The sequence below is a fragment of the Haliotis cracherodii genome, unplaced genomic scaffold, assembly GCF_022045235.1.
Source record: "Haliotis cracherodii isolate W230 unplaced genomic scaffold, xgHalCrac1.p SCAF_3, whole genome shotgun sequence".
In the NCBI taxonomy this organism is placed as follows: domain Eukaryota; kingdom Metazoa; phylum Mollusca; class Gastropoda; order Lepetellida; family Haliotidae; genus Haliotis; species Haliotis cracherodii.
The window spans coordinates 44,245,320-44,253,491 of record NW_027266286.1 but is presented as its reverse complement, the minus strand read 5'-3'; positions in this window follow the sequence as shown (position 1 = coordinate 44,253,491).

Below are 8,172 nucleotides of genomic sequence, written 5' to 3'. Positions count from 1 at the left end.
CAGAGCAAGTAGTTCAAAATAGTAAGGGTCTACTAGTTCGTGATCAGATCCTACCTTTGTGTTGGGTTCTACTGTTGAAACACCCTTTCCTGAGCTGACAGTAAGTACAATTATGTTGGTGTAATCTTCAAACTTGGGATATTCTCTTAACCATTTTCGCACGAAGACATCTGTATAAAGGGATCTGTCACCAATCAATGATTTCAGACTGTGATCTGCAAATTCATCGAATGCTGACAAGTTGAAAACTGTCTCTGTTCTGTCACACAGATGAATAAGAATGCATCCTCCCTTCGAATTGCGGAGAGCCGATACAATTTTCTGAAAAATCCTTAAAATGTTCCGTTTTTTTTCTCGTTTAGCTTTGTTGGCATCTTTGCTTGTTTTTCCAGATTGTATGAGCACGTCTGAAGTTATGTGAATGTGGTTAACATTTGGCTCCTGTATTGTCCTTTCGAATAACCGGTAAGCTTCCGTGAATAATTCTGAAACAAGAAAATGGTCAAACTCATGGTTAAGATATTCAGCTGTTTATTCAACCATCTATACATCCATTGATAACCCAATGTACTTATCAGTTAGCAATCAAACCATCGTCAGATATCGATTGTAACATGGAAAATGAGATGTGTGGAATCATAATTTCAACCTCATGTTCTTTACAATTATTATGTCTTTGAAATTTCGTGCGACTGTTTGGATAAACTTTAGTCAGGTTATTCAAGTTTCGTGTCACGGTCTTTGGACGTGAAATGCAAACTTTGTTGAATACCCAAAGGAAGTTAATCATAAGCAGTTTGTTAGTGAATGATATGACCCATGTTATTTAATTGTTTGCTTTTATTGGACAAAATGTCATGACTGATATGATTGAAGCATTGCTTACTCGAATCTGTTGGTGAACATTCCATCATCAGCTGATGTAACGCCGGGCATGTTAACGGTCTTCTGTCATGAAACACAAGTGAACATGTTTATATCTGTGCATATATGGATGCATACATACATACATACATACATACATACATACATACATACATACATACATACATACGGAAGGTTTGAAAACTTACCTCACATGTGCTTCTTGCCGTCTTTCTCAACTATACCTCAGTTCTGTTTGAAGGCCACAGAGAATAATGAGTCTTGGTTATCTGCTGAAACAGATTCCACTGCATGTAATAGGCAAAAGTAGGCTGAATTGATCACAGAATATCAGTGATCACACTCGGTGTTCGTAAAAAGGATAATCATGTCCCGTTTTACCGGTAGCACCCTCAACTTACACTATTTGCAGAACATGGTGAGTGTTTGTTTGTTGCATAGCGGCGCACCCAACTATACTTCTGTCGATCGCCCCGACCAAATTCAACTGCGCATAACGTTTATTCATGACTACCAATGTGGGACTAAGATTCAATCCAATCAATAAAAATCTTACATATTCAAACCTTAGGCTATTTAGTCAATCGCAAGGAGGGCGTGTTCATTCAATCGGTACAACTCAGGCTTTTTTACTTCTGTTAACACAGCAAATGTCTGTGGAGCTGAAATGAATATCGACCGTTATTTTAATCATTAGATCAATGTCAGACCTACAGCCTCATGCGTTGAGCCTATTATTACTAGCTCAATACACATGAAAGGTACATTATCTTGTGATACACCACACTCATATCAATCTAGAGTTTCCCTTCTGACGTAAGCACCAAGATTAATTGTGAGTCGTATTGTTCGGATTGTGAACAGTATTGTTAACACACTCATGGTTGGTGGGGTTTTGCGTAACAAATGCAACACACCACAAAAGAAAGGCAAATCTGTTTGGAAATGTGCACGTATGCCCATGCTGTTTACCTGATTCACCTTTCATGTCTACCTAACCCAAATGGCAGCTGACACAGCTTGATAAAAATCCTTATACACTATTGAAAATGTATGTGTATAGTGACTGGCTATCTATACATTGTGGTATATTGTGACTGCAACAACAGATAACACTTCGTAGTGTCTACGCACAATGTTTAAGACGTATCATTAACAAGTTGGAGCATTTGTTTTGCCAATAAACTGCCCCAGTGGATCCGGGGTCGAAAAGCTCAACACGCAGCAAACGCTGTTTGTAGGTGTTGAATAAGATAAGCGTTGATCGCGATGTGTGACTCAGCTGACGGCATGTTGTTGTACAGCGCATAACAAAAGCAACCTCGAAAATCTAAAAGTGGCCTCTCGTCGTGAATTGCTCTTCAGTTAAAAAACGCGTCGATGTCGCTTGCTTAGTGCAAGTACCAGTGCACGCTCACTATATTGTGAAAAAATATTGCTTACACTAAAACCATCTAAGAAATTGATAGGCCATAACTCTTTGCAAAATGTATTTTTAGGCGTCTAAGTCTATAAATAGATATGTTTTCTATCTAAAAATTGCAATAGCAGGACCTAAATTAGACCTGTATTTATCTCAGCCATCCTGTCCTGTATTACTCGCGGATATTTTGTAAACGGCTTTGATAAACGCTTTTAGCGAATGGTGTGGCTTAGGCTCTATTATTCTGATATAACGTGAATATTACTGACTGCGGCGTGAAACAACATGCACATATTCACTCCTATAAGAGTGAGTAAGTTAAAGTATAACGTCGCATCGGCATTATTTCAGCCATACAGTGACGAGACCAAGTTAATTTAGTTACAATTGAGTAATTTATGCAAAGTAATATTTAAAAACAATTTATAAAACACATTTGAGCATAACAATATCATGTACATATATACTGTTTTAAAACACGGGCTATAAGCCACCAGTAACCAAAGCTAGGCCACCTCGCTGGGGATCATGGGGACCTACAGTACCTCTGAGTTGGTGTAAAAACACTGGTTGACGATTATCATAGTTACATCGATTATCATGGGGGGGGGGGGGGGGCAGTACTTCATCCCTCGGACAAAGCCTTCAATAATGTCAGTTGATAATAGTAGTATCACACCAAATTTATAAGCGAGCATTTAATAATTCACATACATATTTAAAATGTATTATACATACCAATTTAATGTGATGAAATGCCCACTGACACGGGACCGGAGATCTATGAGATTTACGCTGTGATATTGTGGAACCCTTACGATTGTAAAGGATTGAGATCCCAAGTATAACTCTTGATAGTTGGTTTGAAATTACTGCACGGAATCAGTAGTGCAGATAATGGTTTGTCAAGAGCTGCCTTAGATGCAGCATCGGCATTTGAGTTACCTGTTATGCCCACATGGTAACCAGCAAAATACATTGGCCAGCAGAAAGATTATTATAGAGTTCTAAAATGTCAAGGATAATAGAGTGATATGGTGAGACACTTTGAAGTGCCTGAAGATGAAATTGTTAGATTGGTTGTGTTGTTATAGCTTTGGCCTCAGCAGCAAATATATAACTTGTATCTGGGATTCTTGAGGAGACAGTTCTGGATCTAATGATGGTGGTACTAGAAACTTTGCCACCATCCATGAACCCGTCTGTAAAAATGGAGCGGTGAGAGTTATATTGAGTTCTCAAAGGATTTGTTTCGGATTTCTTTAGTTGGGTTAGAGTGAGGTTTGCCTCTAGCTTCACCAACTGCCAGGAAGGGAAGGTAATATAATATATAATAGGATTCTGATTCCAAGTGGCGAAACCAGGTTTGAAGACTTCGAAATAGGTTTCCATACTGAGGGAAAAAACACACAATTGTATGCTGGATTTGAGTGCAGTTTAGTCATATACTGCAGAGAAAGTTTAATGCGGCGCTGTTCAAGTGAAGGTTCATCGGCCTCCACATACAAACTGTCCATGGGAGAGGTCCTGAAAGCTCCAAGACAGAGCCTTAAGCCTTGATGATGTATTGTGTCTAATTTTTCTAAATTGCTTTTGCAGGCTCCACCATAGACAACCGTAGTCTAGCGTATTAACGATCTGTACAAATGAAGGAGGGTGGTCTGATGCCCTCCCCACTCGGAATTTGAAACGACTTTTGACAAGTCGAAAGCCTTCAAGCACGTTACCTTTAGATATTTGAGGTGTGGTAAGAATGTGAGATGACGGTCAAATCTGAGGCCCAGGAATTTGGCCTCCTCTCCTACCTTGATAGGAGTACAATCTAAAAATAAATCTGGGTCCTTATGTGGTTTGTATTTACGACAAAAGTAAATACAGTTTGTTTTGGATTTTGAGAATTTGAAACCGTTATCGTTCGCCCATTTTTGAATTTTGTTACGACAGAGCTGTAGCTGTCTTTCTATTGTATTCATATTCTTACAATGACATGAAATGTTGAAATCGTCCACAAAAAGTGAACCATTAACGCCATTGTTTAATACTTCAGTGAGACTATTAATTTTGATGCTGAAAAGTGTGACTGATAGTATGCTGCCTTGAGGGACGTCCTGATCTTGATCGAAATGATCAGACAGAGTAGAGCCCAGTCGTACTCGAAGTTTTCTGTGGTTTAAAAATTGAGATATGAACTGAGGTAATCTGTCCCTCAATCCAAATTCTTGCAATTTGTTTAAAATACCACGTTTCCACGTTGTATCATATGCCTTCTCAAGATCGAAGCAGATTGAGACAGTTTGTTGTTTGTTGACAATGGGATTTTTATTGGATGATTCTAAATGCACCAAATGGTCAATTGTACATGTACTTCTGTTGTTTTGGAAACCACATTAGATGTCACTGAATAGGTTATTGGTCTTCAAGCACCAGACCACTCGATTGTTGAGCAAGCGCTCCGTGGTTTTACAAACACATCTAGTTAATGATATTGGATGGTAATTGGATGGATCTGTATGATTCCGTCCAGGCTTTGGAATGGGAATAATAATAGCATAGTGCCACGAAGGAGGAAATGTCCGGTTGTCCATATTTCATCAAATATATTATTTAAGTAACGTTTTCAAACATGAATCGGGTAAGTGTTTCAGGAGCTGATAGTGGATGTTGTCGGCTCCTGATCGATGTCATGAAATCCCCAGGGCAGTTTGCAATTCATTCAAAATGCTTCGTTTTAGACCTCACCATTATGAGAGTTAAAACTTACCTTTTTCTTTCTCTGAAAATGAGTATGATAGTTTGATGATGAGGAACGGTTTGACAAAGTTTGTTGGCAATTTCGGATTTAGTAGTTAAAAGTGTATTACCATCTTTGAGATGTTGAACTCCAGATTTGGATCCATTGCCCTTAATCTTTTGAATCATGTTCCACACCTTGGACATGGTTGTGCGGGAATTGATTTATCATACATAATTCCTCCAGGTTTGACGTTTATTTTGCTTAAAGGTACGTCTCGCTTTGGCGGCCGTGATTTTAACGTTATTCAAGTTGTGGACAGTGGAATGTCGGCGGAAATATTTCTCAGCTTTCTGTTTTCTAGCTTGTTTACAATTAGTATTTCACCATGGTTTACGTAAATGAGGGTTAGCAGAGGACATAGGAATGCTTTCAACTCCAATAGCACTTAATATATCTGAAACTGTTAGGTTTTAGTTTTTCAGTACAAAGTGTTTGGAATAAAGACCAATTGGCCTTTGTAAAGTTCCACCTTGTAGAAGGTGGTTCGTCAGACGGATTAATAATTGTAAGCTTTGTTGGAAAATGGTCACTTCCTCAAAGGTCATCATGGATCGACCATTCGAATTCATATAAAATATTTGAATCTGTCAGTGAAATAGCTAGGGCAGCGTATGCAGATATGTGTAATTACCATCATTGAAGATGCATAAATCATTGTTTGAGATAAAATCTTCAAGGACTTTTTTCTTTAGTATTTGTGTCAGTACTCCCCCAAAAGTGATTATGACCGTTTAAATCGCCCATGATAATACAGGGCTTCGGTAGCTGATCGTGCAAAGTCTGAAGATCTGATTGACGGATAGTTGTGGAAGGTGGAAGATACAGTGAACACAGTGTAAACACTATGTTTAAAGTAACACGGACAGCAACAGCTTGTACAGTAGTGTGGAGTGGAACAGGGTGATTGATTATGCCCTGCTTCACCAGGATAGAAGAACCCCCTGTAGCTTTATCACCAAGGGGGAGGGGGGGGGGGGGGGGGGGGAGTGGTAAGAACTGTACTGACTGATATCCAATAGATCTGTGTTTTTTTAGATATGTTTCTTGGCGACAAAAAGCTGACGGTTTAAAATCGTGGATCAAAAGTTATAGTTCATTGGATTTGGAAGAAGCCATATGATTCCCATCGCAGTTTGAACACTTCACATCCTTCATGCAGTCAGTGGCCTCGTGTTTTTAACAACAGCGGTAACAAACGGCAGAGGGATGACAGGACTTGGATCCATATCCAAACGCTTGGCAGGTGTAGCACCGGAGTGGATTGGGGATGTCTCTACAACCACACCATCCTTTTTGACTGTAAATCGTTTGACAGCTGTAACAGACTGTTGGACAAGTTCTTTCACTATTTCATCCTCATACCGGACAGGCAGTGAGCCCTGTCGTGGACAATGCCCTTGTATGAGTTCAGTGTCCTGTGTTCAGAGACAGCAACCTTGAAATTTACAAACTATTTCAAATTGGGAAGATTGGTGGATTGCTGTCGCCATGCACATTCCATAAGGAGAACGGAATCGAAGCTTGGTGACATTTGCAACCTCCCCGCAGATACCAGCGATACCTTTAGCGATTGCAAACACATTCAGATTGATGGGTCTTCGTCACAAGCTTCGATAATCAAAAAACGTGGCCACTATTAAGATCGGTTTTGGGTATTTTCGTCAGGTGAATTGTCAGAATCAGTATATCTACGTTTTGAACCAGGATTTAGGGAAGCCATGTCGAAAGGAAAATATACTGCAGTGTCAATTTACAAATTAAAAGCGTGTGTGTCCACCTCTGGTAGTGATGCATGCAACACATCTTCGTCTCGTGGAATGGACCAGGCGTCGCACAAAGTCCTCTGGGATATCTGTCCATATCTGCTGGAGCATGTGTCGCCGTTCCTAGAGCGTCTGTGGAACACGTGGTTGACGTCGAAGGCGCCGATCCATTTCACCCAACATGAAGTGAGAGATCAGGGGAGCGAGCCGGCCAGGGGATGATATTCACGTTGTTTTGTTGAAAAGAATCCTGAACAAGTCGAGCAATATGAGGGCGGGCGTTGTCATGTTGAAAGGTAATGCCTGGGCCATGACGACGCAAAAAAGGTAGAACAACAGGGCCGATGATAGCGGTAGCGCTGTCCATTGAGATTCCCCTCTACAACTATCAAACGGGTCCTCTGTCTTGCTGTAATCCCATCCCATACCATAAGGCTGCCGCCCCCGATCCCATCCTCTTCCATTACACAATGATTGATGTAACGTTCACCTCGACGTCGGTACACTCGAATCCGAGCACCGCTATGGCTGAGGTGAAAACGAGACTCGAATAGAACTTGTCCCCACTGCATGACCGTCCAGCGTAGACGCTGGCTGCACTTGTGTAGATGTGCTTGACGGTGGTTTCCTGTCAAAATGGGACGTCTGGCGGGTCTTCTGGCGACAATCCCTGCACATCTGAGGCGACGACGTACGGTTTGTGAAGATATTCGTCGAAGGTCAGGGATGCTTCTTGTAGTCACTGTTGCTGGCTGGAAATCGATTTCGCAGGTGTATTGTTCGAATACAGTTGTCTTGTCGCTTATTGGTTAAACGTGGTAATTTAACCTCATTCTCAGACACACACCTATAACACATATTTAAATGCATACCGTCTATCTTTGTCAGATCGTTGAAATATGTCTCAAGATCGTCCGTGGAGGCTTCCAGGTTATAAGAATCATGTAGGTGTCTGACCTCTGAGGTATCCTTTACTGCAATTACAAACCAAACTGAGGAGATAATCTGTGATAGTTACCGTCAAATTTTAAATATTAAGTTGTTATATTTAATCTTTCCATTCGATATATTCGAGTTAGTGAGTGAGCGAGTGAGTGAGTTGGGTTTAACGCCGCTTTTAACAGTATTCCAGTTACATAGCGGCGTGTCAGCTTAATGTGGGAGGAAAGTCCGAAGTGATGCAGGTCTCAGACGTTTACCACTTCGGTTAAACCCACGAGCACGGGTATGGTGCTGACAACCTAGAAACATGTTCGGGGCGAACCGGGATTCGAAACCACAATCATAGGTTTCTGGCGTGACCAAGG